The following is a 15,709-nucleotide window of genomic DNA, read 5'->3' as shown; positions in this document are numbered from 1 at the left end:
GATCTGTCTCGAGTCTTCATCAGGACCTTCGAGGGCACGTGCAAATGCCCTGCTGGTCTCGTGGAGCTCCAGCATTGTGTCCAGAAGCAGAATGAACCCCTACGCGATTTCATCCAGCGCTGGACGACCCTCTACCACACGGTGGAGAACGTTACAAATCATCAAGTCGTCAGCACTGTTCTCACAGTCGAACGCGAAGAAGAAGGCAAAGCGTACAAGATTCAGCGGCCAGTATATTATGTCTCCGAAGTCCTCACTCCTTCCAAGCAGAGGTATCCACATTATCAAAAGCTTATTTATGGGATATACATGACTGCAAAGAAGGTGGCTCATTATTTCCAAGACCACTCGGTGTCTGTCATTTCTGATGCTCCGTTGTCGGAAATCCTCCACAATCGGGACGCATCAGGCCGAGTGGCGAAGTGGGCAATGGAGATGTTATACTGCGATATCAAGTTTGAAGCCAAGAAGGCTATAAAGTCTCAAGCTCTGGCTGACTTCATAGCAGAATGGGTAGAACAACAGCAACCGACTCACATCTACTCGGCTCATTGGACCATGTTCTTCGATGGGTCCAAGATGTTGAATGGCTCCGGCGCTGGCGTAGTGATCATATCGCCAAAAGGTGATAAACTCAAGTATGTGTTGCAGATACATTTCGATTCTTCCAACAATGAGGCAGAATACGAAGCTCTCCTTTATGGATTGCGCATGGCCATCACACTCAGCATCCGTCGCCTGATGATCTATGGAGATTCAGATCTGGTGGTTAATCAAGTGATGAAAGAATGGGATGTAAGGAACCCCACCATGACCGCATACTGCAACACAGTAAGGAAGCTCGAGAAGAAGTTTGAAGGTCTGGAACTTCACCATGTTCCCCGACTGAAAAACCAAGCAGCTGATGAGTTGGCAAAACTCGGATCCACTCGGAGACCAGTCCCGAGTGATGTCTGCCTCGAGCACCTACATCTCCCTTCGGTGAAAGAAGATCCTTTCACAGAAGAACCAGTACAACCGAAGAGCTCAACAGATCCGACTAAAGTCGAGGTCCCTACTGTGGTTGATTTGATCATGGAGATTCTTGCTCTCATCCCCGATTGGACTGTGCCGTTCATTGCGTACATCCTGAGGGAAGAATTACCAGAAGATGAAGTCCAAGCTAGGCAGATCGTCCGCAGGTCGAAGTCCTTCACCGTCATTGATGGCCAGTTGTACAAGGAAAGTGTTTCAGGCGTCCTTCAGCGGTGCATCTCCCCTGAAGAGGGACAGTTAATCCTGGAAGAAATTCACTCGGGAACCTGCGGCCATCATGCTTCCTCAAGAGCAATCGTCGCCAAAGCATTCAGAGCTGGTTTCTTCTGGTTGCAAGCGAATGAAATGGTAAAAGATATGGTCGACCGATGCGAAGGCTGTCAGTTCTATTCGAACAAGTCCCACAAGCCAACATCTGCGCTGAAGACAATCCCTCTTGTTTGGCCATTCGCAGTGTGGGGATTAGATACAGTCGGACCATTCAGAACAGGCCAAGGGGGATTCACTCATCTGTTGGTAGCAGTCGACAAGTTCACCAAGTGGATTGAAGCCAAGCCCATCAAGAAGCTCGACGCCCTTACGGCCATCAAATTTATCAGAGACAGCATCACCAGATTCGGGGTTCCGCACAGCATAATCACCGACAATGGCACAAACTTTGACTCGGACAGATTCAAAGGTTTTTGCACAGGCCAAGGTATCCGAGTGGATTTTGCATCTATGGCGCATCCCCAAACAAACGGGCAAGCAGAGCGGGCGAATGGACTTATTATTCAAGGGTTGAAGCCTCGACTCCTGCGAGAATTTGGACATGCCGCCGGTGCATGGGTCACCGAACTGCCTTCGGTGTTGTGGGGCCTCCGCACAACTCCGAATAGATCTACAGGGCGATCCCCGTTCTTCCTCGTTTATGGAGCAGAGGCGGTCCTTCCGAGTGACTTGCTTCACAACTCTCCACGAGTGGAACTCTTCTCTGAAGCCGAAGCAGAGCAAGCTAGGCAAGACGGAGTGGATCTTCTGGAAGAAGAGCGCGAGATGGCACTGACTCGCTCAACAATTTATCAACAAGATCTGCGGCGATTTCACGTGCGGCACGTCAGGAGTCGCACATTCCAAGCAGGCGACCTGGTGCTCCGAGTGGATCAGCAGAGACCACACAAGTTGGCTCCCTCCTGGGAAGGACCCTTCATCATCTCTAAGGTGCTGAACAATGGGGCGTATCAACTTTACAACCTCGACAGGGAAACGGACGAGCCACAGGCATGGAACGGAGATCTCCTGAAGCACTTCTACACATGACCGCCGACGAGGACAATGCAAAGAACAAGTATCATTGAAGTAATACAAAGCAGATTGATTTCTTGCAGGTTCAAAATTCTTCCGCGTTTGCAGACTCCGGTCTAAAATTTTTTTCTCTCCGAGTGCGCACTAAAAGTCGCACTCGGGGACTTAGCTGCGACCGAGAGTCGCCTAAGTAAAAAACTCGCTCCGAGTGCACACCAAAAGCCGCACTCGGAGACTTAGCTGCGGCCCAGAATCGCCTAAGTAAAAAATTGACTCTGAGTGCGTACTAAAAGTCGCACTCGGGAACTTAGCTGCGACCCAGAATTGCCTAAGTACAAACTCGCTCCGTGTGTGCACTAATAGCCGCACTCGGGGACTTAGCTGCGACCCAGAATCGCCTAAGTACAAACTCGCTTCGAGTGCGCACCAAAAGCCACACTCGGAGACTTAGCTACGACCCAGAATCGCCTAAGTACAAACTCGCTCCGAGTGCGCACCAAAAGCCGCACTCGGGGACTTTGCTGCGACCCAGAATCGCCTAAGTAAAAAATTCACTCTGAGTGCATACTAAAAGTCGCACTCGGGAACTTAGCTGTGACCCAGAATCGCCTAAGTACAAACTCGCTCCGAGTGTGCACTAACAGCTGCACTCGGAGACTTAGCTGCGACCCAGAATCGCCTAAGTACAAACTCGCTCCGAGTGCGCACCAAAAGCCGCACTCGGGGACTTAGTTGCGACCCAGAATCGCCTAAGTAAAAAATTCACTCCGAGTGCGTACTAAAAGTCGCACTCGGGAACTTAGCTGCGACCCAGAATCTCCTAAGTACAAACTCGCTCCGAGTGTGAACTAACAGCCGCACTCGGGGACTTAGCTGCGATTCAGAATCGCCTAAGTACAAAACTCGCTCCGAGTGCGCACTAAAAGCCGCACTCGGAGACTTAGCTACGATCTAGAATCGCCTAAGTAAAAAGCTTCCTTCGAATGTTTCCTCGAGATCCACTCGGAGGCTTAGCAGACCCTCATTGAGACTCATATGGATGTGAAGACAACTAACAACTACATGAGTAACAACTCGCTCCGAGTGCGAGCTTACAACCGCACTCAAAGACTTAGCTGCGATCCAGAATCGCCTAAGTAAAAAGCTTCCTTCGAGCGTATCCTCGAGATCCACTCGGAGGCTTAGCAGACCCTCATTGAGGCTCATGTGGATGTGAAGACAACTAACAACTACATGAGTAACAACTCGCTCCGAGTGCGAGCTTACAGCCACACTCGGGGACTTAGCTGCGATCCATAATCGCCTAAGTAAAAACTCGCTCCGAGTGCTCACCAAAAGCCGCACTCGGAGACTTAGCTGCGACCCAGAATCACCTAAGTACAAACTCGCTCCGAGTGCGCACTAAAAGCCGCACTCGGGGACTTAGCTGCGATCCAGAATCGCCTAAGTAAAAAAGCTTCCTTCGAGTGTGTCCTCGAGATCCACTCGGAGGCTCAGCACACCCTCATTGAGGCTCATGTAGATGTGAAGACAACTGACAACTACATGAGTGTCAACTCACTCCGAGTGCGCACGAAAAGTCACACTCGGGGACTTAGCTGCGACTCAGAGTCGCCTAAGTAAAAAGCTTCCTCATGTTTGCCATTGGCTTCACCAAGAAACGCCAAACAAAAACCACGAGCCAAAATCGTGTCAAAAAATTTATTTGGAGAAAGAAGAGAAAAATATTCGATTCGAATTCAAAGTTGGATCTACGATCAGTCGGCTCGGTGTGGATCAAGCGTATCCACACCGAACCAGGAATGTGATGGCCAACAGCAGTGGCCAAAGTTTGATACAGATACCACTCGGCATACCGAGGTAAAGTTTTTCAAGCGTCACCGGGACTGGCAGGCTCCACAAAGGTGTCAAGGTCGATCCCGTCGGCGATGCGAGTGGCTGTGTCGAGGAAGGTTTCCATGAAATCTTCGAATCGAAGCTTCTTGGTGTTGGCAACCTGCAACGCCTTCAGCTTTTCTTCGCGAGCTTCCTTGCAATGCACTCCGACCAGCGATAGCGCCACGTCCGCACCACAATGAGCGGCAGACTTCTTCCATGCCTGCACTCTGTTCGGGACGTCCTCCAGCCGAGTCATCAACCCTTCTATTTCTTGCCGGGAATTGTCTTCGGGCCACAGCTCCTTGTCGATCCGGCCAATGACTTGTCTCAGGCGGCCAATGAAAGGTCCCACTCTGCCAAGGCGAATATGCGCTCGGAGCATGTCCCGGTTGGCTTCGTCGCCGAGTGGAACGTTCGGAACAACCGACTGTTCAATGTCGGCTGCTTCAGCCTCAGCGTCCAGACAAAAATCTGCCAAGAAAAGACAAGCAGAAAGTAAGCGCAGAATAAACTCCAAAGACAAGAAGCACTCGGAAAAAGCTTACCACCAAGCAGTGCAATCATCTTCCTTGCCCAGTCGCTGACGTACTTCTCCTGTGCCATGCACCGATTGTTCATCAACTTCAGCTGACCCATCCGTTCGGTTCTTTGCCTGCCCATTTTCTCAATTTCGGCCACCAATGCCTTGTTGGTCTCCCGGGACTCCTCCAAAGACTTATCTCGGTCAGCAAGAGCCCCCTTCACACTAGCCAGGTCATTCACAGCCGCCTCCAATTCCGCAGCAAGCTGAATCTTTTCAGCCTTCAGAGCATTGTACGCGGATCCCATTTCGCAAGTCTTCTGCCAAATCAGCGCAAAGGGAAGATTAGACACATTCAACAAGGAAAACAAACAAAGCTCAAAGTTCTTCAGACCCCTTTCGATGAAAGCAATCGACAGCGGTCTCGGGGACTACACCTAGTGGGTTCACTAAGAGTGACCCCACTGGCATGAAGCTCGAACAGGCCGGCCCTATTGAGCTACATGACAAACAGACAAATCTATGACACTACTATCACCCGACATGAGTAACACTACTCTCGGGGACTACACCCAGTGGGTGCACTCGGACTGCCCCCACTGGAACCATTCGGGCAGATCAGCTCTGATCCGCTCAGGTAACGGAAAATGCATCTAAAGACAAGTGCCGGTGCAAGCACTGACAGAAGTCTCGGGGACTACACCCACTGGGTTCACTCGGAGTGAACCCACTGCAAAATCATCCTACTGTATCCGGGTCTATCACTGCAACCCCGAGTGGGTGACAAGAGGAAAGTAAACACTTACTAGCGCACTTACTCGGATATCGTCCCGGAGCTCCAAGCTTCTCTTGTACAAAGACGCGATGGAGTCGTACGCTCCCTTGGCATCACCCGCCATCAACTCCACCTGCACCATGGCGTCCTTGGCGGCCCCCACCTGGTCTTCCCGGAGGTGTCGGGCGTCATACTGAACGGTTGACGGACCCAGCGCGGCAGAAGACTCCTTGGGCATCCCAAGCTCCGCTCCGGTCGGTTCCGCCGCGAGGGGCACCGTCTCAGTCGGCGACATCGTCTCGGTCGGTAGCACGACCGTGGTGGGAGCAGCAACAGATGGGACAACCTCAAGGACAGGCGCTAAAGCTATCCCTAACCCGCTTTGGTCGTCGTCCTCCAGATGAATCACCTCCGAAGGAAGCCCGACTGAACAACATGAAATTACAGAAAAAGGGCAAGATTAAAAGCAGCACTCGCGAAACGATAAATACAAACTCTGAGAGTCGTGACAACATACCTTGCTGGGATGTGGTAGCGTTATCCGTGTCCATGGGATCATCGTCCTGGTGCGGCAGAGAGGCGGCGGAGGTAGCAGCTCTGTTGAGTGAAATCCACTCGACAGATAAGCATGAGTTCAATCAGATACCGAAGGATGATGGGAGAGCAAGACACTTACACTGAGGCGACTGGAACAGCGATCCTCATTCGAGGCAAAGCTTTCCGAGGCTTGGGCCCGCTAGGTTTGGCCGCCTTGGACGGCTGGTCCGTGGGTTCGGCAGCAGCGTCCCTAGTCCTCTTCACACTCCGAGCACTCGGAGCTACGGGAGGGGCTGCCGGAGCACTCGAGGCCGTTGGAGGAGCCGGCGGAGTCGCGGGATCGTGACGGCGCTTAGTTTGATGTTCTGGTGGTGGAGGTGGCAAGCTCTGCTCCCCAACCTCCTCCTCCTCCTCTTCGGTCTCCTCCTCCGTCTCCCCACTGTCGGAGACGTACTCGGCGCTGTCCAGGCTGCCCTCCTGGCTGCCCTCCTCTTCCTCAGCTGGATTCCCGTTCGATAGGGCAAAATGCCAGTTAGTCCACTCCTGCACAAGACACAGTCGGCAACGTCAGACGCCAGGTGGCGGTACAAGAAAAGAGATAAATCTAAGAAGATTGAAAGTACTCGACAAGATGCGCTCACCTCATTCGGAGGAGGATTGTCGGCGCGGAAGGGCCTCACTCGCCGAGCTCCTTGGGGGTTGTCGCATGCGCCTGTGATGCCGCGGACCCATGCTGTCACCGTCTCCCCGGTCACGCACTCTCGGTGAGTCCGAGTGGAATCCTCAGGCCCCATGTAGTGCCACATGGCATGGTGTCGGGCTTGCAGCGGCTGGATGCCCCGACCCAGAAAAGTCTCCAGTAAGTCCGTGCCGGTGACTCCCTTGCGGACGACGGCTATCAAAGCGTCGACTAGAGGCTGGATCTGGACCTTTTCCACCTTTGAGAGCGCAAGCTGCCTGGGAGGGGCCGGACGGTCTAGGCTAAAAGGTGGCAGCCCAGTCGCAGCATTCGGACAGGCGATGTCCTGGCAGTAGAACCAGGTCGACTGCCAGTTCCTAACTGACTCGGACAACTGGAGAGGGGGGTAGCTACTTTTTGTTTACTTCTCGAAGCCTAAGCCCCCGCAGAGTTGGAGGAGATGGGTCTTATCGTCCGACTGGCTAAGCTTTTTGACAGTTTGGGACCTAGCGGAGAAGACGTACTTAAAGAGCCCCCAGTGGGGGGACATCCAATAAAGCACTCGCAAAGGGTGACGAATGCGGCAAGGTGGGCTATCGCGTTCAGAGGAAAATGATGGAGCTGCGCCCCGAAGTGATTCATAATACCTCTGAAGAAGGGGTGGGGAGGCAGGGAGAAACCCCTGAACACGTGGCTGAGCAGCACGACGCGCTCCCCCTCCTTCGGCGCCGGCTCCGTCTCGCCCTCCGTCGGCAGCCTCCACGACTTGTTGGCGATCATACCATGTTCCACCAGCTCCAGCAAGTCGTCCGCCGTCACCGTGGAGGGGAGGAAATCCCCCTGGATCCAACCCGCCGGCAGTGCCCGCTGTCGCCGCTGAGTAGGGGCCGCCCCCTTCTTCTTCTTCTTCTGCGCTTCGAGTTTGCTGGTCTGCCCCTTCGTCATGGTGAAGGCAAAATATCCGCAGAGGAGGAGAGGAAGAAGAGTCTTGAGGCGCGCAAGGAGCTGCGGGAGGAGCGAGGTTAATGCGAGGAAGAAGTGCAGCGCAACAAGAGATCCGCGCCGGAAGGGCTTAAATAAGCTTCCGACTGAGTCGCTAACAGATGGCCCCGAAATCTTATCCCCCCGACCGACTGCTGCGATGTTAGTGGAGAAGATAACGGCGTGGTAATCGAGGCGGCAGAAACTACTCGATGGCGATGTCGTCATCCCCGCTGAGCGCGCTGCAACCGAAATTTGAGGATCCCAGAAAATCCGCCGCTGTCAGTTTGACTGGTCACATTTAAAGATTCTGCGGAAGCACTCGGTCCCTGACGGTTCGTTTCACTGGTATATTCACTCGGATCGCTGGTCGAAAGGATAAAATGGATCGAGGCAAACGACGCAAAAGTCACATCCATACCAGTCGGATCCGTAATCCAGGCATCACTTCGTCGTTCCAACCCCGATCCATTCGGGGACTAATGATGGGGTTATAGTCCCAGGGTAGGGTCATAGGCCTGCCCTATAGGTCCTACCCAAGGACTACCCTTCATAGAGGACAAGGCCCTTAGACAGTTCCGACTGAACTAAGGACTCCCCCATCATCCAGTCGGTGACGAGCATTTGGAGCGTATTTAACGTACCGACTGGATTCCACTCTGTACATCGTAACCTCCCAGGAGGGCAACGGTCATACGTTTTCATACACCATTATTAGCATTTAAGGCATACGTTACCTGTAACATAGGCATTTATTCGCCACTATTCCACCCCTGTCCACCGGGCCGTTGTGGAGGGCAGCGCACTCTATATAAGCCGCCCTTCCCCACTGGTGCAGGGGTTGGCATTTAGTGTAATCTGATATTCCACTCGACACTAAGCTCCCAAGAGCACTGAGACGTAGGGCTTTTACCTCCACCGTAGAGGGGCCTGAACTCATACAACCTCGCCGTAGCTAAGGCTCTGCCCATCCTTTCGTACCCTGCACATCTACTGTCAGACTTATACCCACGACAGCAACTACTAACATAATTCCAACAGATTTTTAGTATCGCTACGAGTGAGAAAGTCTCATCATAGTCAACTATTTGATCTTGCGAAAAATCTTTGCGACAAGTCATGCTTTTCTTAATAGTGACGATTCACCATCATCGTCTGTCTCCCTTATAAAGATCCATCTTTACATAATAGTCCTACGACCATCAAGTTCTTCCAAAGTCTATACTTTGTTCTCACATATGGATTCTCTCTCGAATTTCATGGCCTCCAGCCATTAGTCAGAATCCGGGCCCACCATTGCTTCTCCATAACTCGTAGGTTCATTGTTGTTCAACAACATGACCTCCAAGACAGGGTTACGGTACCACTCTGTAGTAGTATGCGACCTTGTCGACCTACGAGGTTTGTAGTAACTTGATCCAATGCTTAATGATCACCATCATCAGCTTCCACTTCAATTAGTGCAGGCGCCACACGAACAACTTCCTACGCCCTGCTACACACTGGTTGAAGTGATGGTTCAGTAACCTCATCAAGTTCCACCACCCTCCCACTCAATTCTTTTGAGAGAAACCTTTCCTCGAGAAAGGATCCGTTTCTAGAAATAAACACTTTGCTTCCGGATCTGAGATAGGAAATGTATCCAACTGTTTTGGATATCCTATGAAGATGCTTTCATCCGCTTTGGGTTCGAGCTTATCAGACTGAAACCTTTTTCACATAAGCATCGCAGCCCCAAACTTTCAAGAAACGACAGCTTAGATTTCTCTAAACCTCAGTCTATAATGTGTCATCTCAACGGAAATACGCGGTGCCCTATTTAAAGTGAATGCGGTTGTCTCCGTTTATACCATAGCTTTCATTTCTTGTTACTAATCACTTAGCAACCGAACCGGTATCCAATACCCTCGCGCTACTAGGAGTACTAGTAAAGTACACATCAACTTCATGTATATCAAATATACTTCTTTCGACTTTGCCAGCCTTCTTATCTACCAAGTATCTAGAGTTTCTCCGCCTCAGTGACTGTTCCGCTCATAACAGAAGCACTTAGTCTCAGGTTTGGGTTTATTCTTGGGTCTCTTCATTAGTGCAGCAACTGTTTTGCCGTTTCACGAAGTATCCCTTCTAGCCCTTGCCTTTCTTGAAACTTAGTGGTTTTACTAACCATCAACTATTGATGCTCCTTCTTGATTTCTACTTTCGTAGTGTCAAACATCGCGAATCGCTCAAGGATCATTGTATCTATCCTTGATATGTTATAGTTCATCACGAAGCTCTCACGAGCTTGGTGGCAGTGACTTTGGAGAACCATTACTATCTCATCTGGAAGATTAACTCCCACTTGATTCAAGCGATTGTCGTACTCAGACAATCCGAGCACACGCTCAACTATTGAGCTTTTCTCCTTTACTTTGTGGACAAAGAATCTTGTCGGAGGTCTCATACCTCTTAACAAGGGCACAAGCATGAAATCACAATTTCATCTCTTTAGAACATCTCTTATGTTCCGCGACGTTTCAAAACGTCTTCGGCGCCTTGCTTCTAAGCCATTAAGTATTTTGCACTGAACTATCGCGTAGTCATCAGAAATGTGTATGTTGGATGTTCACAACATCCAGAGACGATGCTCATGGTGCAGCACACCGAGTGGTGCATTAAGGACATAAGCCTTCTGCGCAGCAATGAGGACAATCCTCAGTTTTACAGACTAAGTCCGCAAAGTTTGCTACTATCAACTTTCAACTAAATTTTCTCTAGGAACATATAAAAACAGTAGAGCTATGGCGCAAGCTACATCGTAATTCGCAAAGCCCATTAGACTATGTTCATGACAATTAGTTCAATTAATCATATTACTTAAGAACTCCCACTCAAAAAGTACATCTCTCTAGTCATTTGAGTGGTACATGATCCAAATCCACTATCTCAAGTCCGATCATCACGTGAGTCGAGAATAGTTTCAGTGGTAAGCATATCTATGCTAATCATATCAACTATACGATTCAAACTCGACCTTTCGGTCTCATGTGTTCCGAGGCCATGTCTGCACATGCTAGGCTCGTCAAGCTTAACCCGAGTGTTCCGCGTGTGCAACTGTTTTGCACCCGTTGCATGTGAACGTTGAGTCTATCACACCCGATCATCACGTGGTGTCTCGAAACGACGAACTGTTGCAACAGTGCACAGTCGGGGAGAACACAATTTTGTCTTGAAATTTTAGTGAGAGATCACCCCATAATGCTACCGTCGTTCTAAGAAAAATAAGGTGCATAAAAGGATTAACATCACATGCAATTCATAAGTGACATGATATGGCTATCATCATGTGCTTTCTTGATCTCCATCACCAAAGCACCGACACGATCTTCTTGTCACCGGTGCCACACCATGATCTCCATCATCATGATCTCCATCAATGTGTCACCATCGGGGTTGTCGTGCTACTCATGCTATTACTACTAAAGCTACGTCCTAGCAATATAGTAAACACATCTGCAAGCACAAACGTTAGTTTAAAGACAACCCTATGGCTCCTGCCGATTGCCGTACCATCGATGTGCAAGTCTATATTAATTATTACAACATGATCATCTCATACATCCAATATATCGCATCACATCGTTGGCCATATCACATCACAAGCATACCCTGCAAAAACAAGTTAGACATCCTCTAATTGGTGTTGCATGTTTTACGTGGTGACCATGGGTATCTAGTAGTATCGCATCTTACTTACGCAAACACCACAATGGAGATATATGAATTGCTATTTAACCTCATCCAAGGACCTCCTCGGTCAAATCCGATTCAACTAAAGTTGGAGAAACCGACACTCGCCAGTCATCTTTAAGCAACGAAGTTACTCGTAGCGATGAAACCGGTCTCTGGTAAGTGTACGAGTAATGTCGGTCCGAGCCACTTCGATCCAACAATACCGCGGAATCAAGAAAATACTAAGGAGGGCAGCAAATCGCACATCACCGCCCACAAAAACTTTTGTGTTCTACTCGAGATAACATCTACGCATGAACCTAGATCATGATGCCATTTGCAGAATTTTTTTCATAAAGTCAAGCATGTCGCATACGCTACTCTCACCTATGTCGCATGGGAAACAAAAAATTTCCTACGTGCACGAAGACCTATCATGGTGATGTCCATCTACGAGAGGGGATTTCCGATCTACGTACCCTTGTAGATTGCATAGCAGAAGCGTTAATAAACGCGGTTGATGTAGTGGAACGTCCTCACGTCCCTCGATCCGCCCCGCGAACCGTCCCGCGATCCATCCCACGATCCGCTCCGATCTAGTGCCAAACAGACGGCACCTCCGCGTTCAACACACGTACAACTCGACGATGATCTCGGCCTTCTTGATCTAGCAAGAGAGACGGAGAGGTAGATGAGTTCTCCGGCAGCGTGACGGTGCTCCCGAGGTTGGTGGTGATCTAATCTCAGCAGGGCTCCGCCCGAGCTCCGCAGAAACGCGATCTAGAGGAAAAACCATGGAGGTATGTGGTCGGGCTGCCGTAGCAAAGTTGTGTCAAATCAGCCCTAAAACCTCCGTATATATAGGTGGGAGGGGAGGGTCCTTGCCTTGGGGCTCAAGGAGCCCCAAGGGGTTCGGACGAAGCAAGGGAGAGAGTCCTCCCCTTCCAATCCTAGTCCAACTAGGATTGGAAGGTGGAGTCCTTCTCCACTTTCCCACTTCCCCTTTTTTTCTTTTTCTTTGATTTTTCTTTCTCCTGTGCATAGGGCTTCTTGGGCTGTCCCACCAACCCACTAAGGGCTGGTGTGGCACCCCTAAGGCCTATGGGCTTCCCCTGGGTGGGCTGGCCCCTCCCGGTGAACATCCAGAACCCATTCGTCACTCCCGGTACATTCCCGGTAATGTCGAAAACTTTTCGGTAATCAAATGAGGTCATCCTATATATCAATCTTCCTCTCGGGACGATTCCGGAAACCCTCATGACGTCCGTGATCTCATCCGGGACTCCGAACAACATTCGGTAACCAACCATATAACTCAAATAAGCATAAAACAACGTCGAACCTTAAGTGTGCAGACCCTGCGGGTTCGAGAACTATGTAGACATGACCTGAGAGACTCCTCGGTCAATATACAATAGCGGGACCTGGATGCCCATATTGGATCCTACATATTCTATGAAGATCTTATCGGTTGAACCTCAGTGCCAAGGATTCATATAATCCCGTATGTCATTCCCATTGTCCTTCGGTATGTTACTTGCCCGAGATTCGATCGTCAGTATCCGCATACCTATTTCAATCTCCTTTACCGGCAAGTCTCTTTACTCGTTCTGTAATACAAGATCCCGTAACTTACACTAAGTCACATTGCTTGCAAGGCTTGTGTGTGATGTTGTATTACCGAGTGGGCCCCGAGATACCTCTCCGTCACACGGAGTGACAAATCCCAGTCTCGATCCATACTAACTCAACGAACACCTTCAGAGATACCTGTAGAGCATCTTTATAGTCACCCAGTTACGTTGCGACGTTTGAGACACACAAAGCATTCCTCCGGTGTCAGTGAGTTATATGATCTCATGGTCATAGGAATAAATACTTGACACGCACAAAACAGTAGCAACAAAATGACACGATCAACATGCTACGTTTATTAGTTTGGGTCTAGTCCATCACATGATTCTCCTAATGATGTGATCCCGTTATCAAGTAACAACACTTGCCTATGGTCAGGAAACCTTGACCATCTTTGATCAACGAGCTAGTCAACTAGAGGCTTACTAGGGACAATGTTTTGTCTATGTATCCACACAAGTATTGTTTTTCCAATCAATACAATTATAGCATGGAAAATAAACGATTATCATGAACAAAGGAATATAGTAATAGCTAATTTATTATTGCCTCTAGGGCATAATTCCAACACAACTCTGCCAGCTGAGCTGCTGAAATGGACTCCTTGACTGGAAGAAAATGAGCCACTTTACTCAACTTGTCGATGACTACGAAGATGGCATCATTACCCTTCTTCGACTTCGGAAACCCGGTGAAGAAATCCATCTCAATGTGATCGAACTTCCACTCGGGAATCGGCAAAGGCTGCAAAAGACCTGATGGACGTTGATGCTCTGCTTTCACCGTTCGACATACATCACATTCATTTACGAAATGGCAATCTCACGTTTCATACAAGTCCACCTTAGGTGTGCTTCAAGTCATGGTCATTTTGGAGCTTCCAGGATGAATAGAGAGCAGAGAGTTATGAGCTTCCTCCATGATTACCTTCCTGAGATCACCTTTCGGGACGACAAGGCGATCCTCGAAAAACAACGTGTCTCTAGCATCGACAGTGAAGCACTTATACTTAGGAAGACTCTTTCCCACGCCAATCTTGACCTTCTTCACCATAGCGCCAAGAAGTTGTTCTGCTCGGACCTGATCTTCCAAGGTAGGAGAGATCTGAAGGTTTGCAAGAAATCCCTGAGGTACTAGCTGAAGGTTGAGCTTCCTGAAAGACTCTCAAAGACCAGGCTGGAGAGGTTGCAGAATCAGACTGTTGCAATATGCCTTCCTGCTCAAAGCATCCGCCACGACATTAGCTTTGCCTAGCGTGTACTCAAAACTCGGATTAAAATCCTGGAGCATTTCCACCCAACGTGTTTGCCGAAGATTCAAGTTAGGCCGAGTGAAGATGTACTTGAGACTCTTGTGATCGGTGAAAACTTCAACCTTACATTCCAACAAGAGGTGTCTCCAAGTCATCAGAGCGTGTACCACAGCTGCTAGCTCAAGATCATGCACATGATAGTTCTTCTCCGCTGGCTTCAACTGCTTGGAGGTATAAGCGACCACCTTCTTATCTTGCATCAGGACTGGACCAAGACCCTCGAGAGAAGCGTCGCAAAAGACCTAGTATGGCTTGGAATCATCCGGAGGGACCAAGACTGGAGTGGATGTAAGCTTCTCTTTGAGTGTATCGAAGGCCAGTTGACACTATGGAGACCAAGCATACTTAACACCCTTCTGAAGAAGACTTGAGAGCGGCTTGGCGATCTTCGAGAAGTTCTGAACAAACCTTTTGCAATATCCAGCAAGCCCGAGAAAGCTTCGAAGTTGCTTCACATTCTGCGGAGGCGCCCATTCAACAATGGCCTGAACCTTGGACGGATCAACTTTAATGCCCTCGGCAAAGATAATGTGCCCATGATACACCACTTCTTTCAGCCAGAACTCGCGCTTGGAAAACTTGGCATACAACTTGTACTCTCTCACCTTATCAAGCACCAACCTGAGATGTTCTTCATGTTTTTCCTGAGTTTCAGAAAAGACCAGAATGTCGTCGAGATAGAGCAAGACAAATTCATTCTTGAACGGAGAGAATATATAGTTCATCAATCGACAAAAAGTCGGAGGAGCATTTGCCAGACCAAAAGACATGACCGTATACTCATACGAGACAAAATTAGTCATGAAGGCAGTCTTGAGAATGTCTTCCTCGCGAATGCGAATTTGATGATAGCCCATTCTGAGATCAAGCTTGGAGAACACCTTAGCACCTTTCAACTGTTCGAACAACTCAGTTATGTTCGGAAGTGGATATTTGTTCTTGATTGTCTTCTTGTTCAATGGACGGTAATCGACACATAGCCGGTCCATGCCATCCTTCTTCTTGACAAACAGAACACCACATCCTCACGAGACGAGCTCGGTCTGATCAAACCCAAACGCTCCTGCTCATCGAGTTGCCTCTTAAGTTCCTTCAATTCTTTTAGACCTACCTTGTACGGCCGTCTGCACATTGGCTCTGTGCCTGGCTCTAGCTCAATCACAAACTCAACTTATCTGTGAGGAGGCATGCCTGGCAGCTCTTCAGGAAACACATCTTGATATTCGCAGACCATTGGGACTTGCGAAATAGGATTGATCTCACCCTCTTCATTCAAGGAGAACAGACGAATTGTATCATCGCGCGCCGCGAATATAATCACGTCTTCCGAAGAGTGGGTAAGCTTCACTTCTTTGGCTT

The sequence above is a fragment of the Hordeum vulgare genome, chromosome 2H (genome assembly GCF_904849725.1).
Source record: "Hordeum vulgare subsp. vulgare chromosome 2H, MorexV3_pseudomolecules_assembly, whole genome shotgun sequence".
Lineage (NCBI taxonomy): Eukaryota > Viridiplantae > Streptophyta > Magnoliopsida > Poales > Poaceae > Hordeum > Hordeum vulgare.
The sequence above is the reverse complement of the archived record's forward strand: the minus strand, read 5'-3'. Positions refer to the sequence as shown.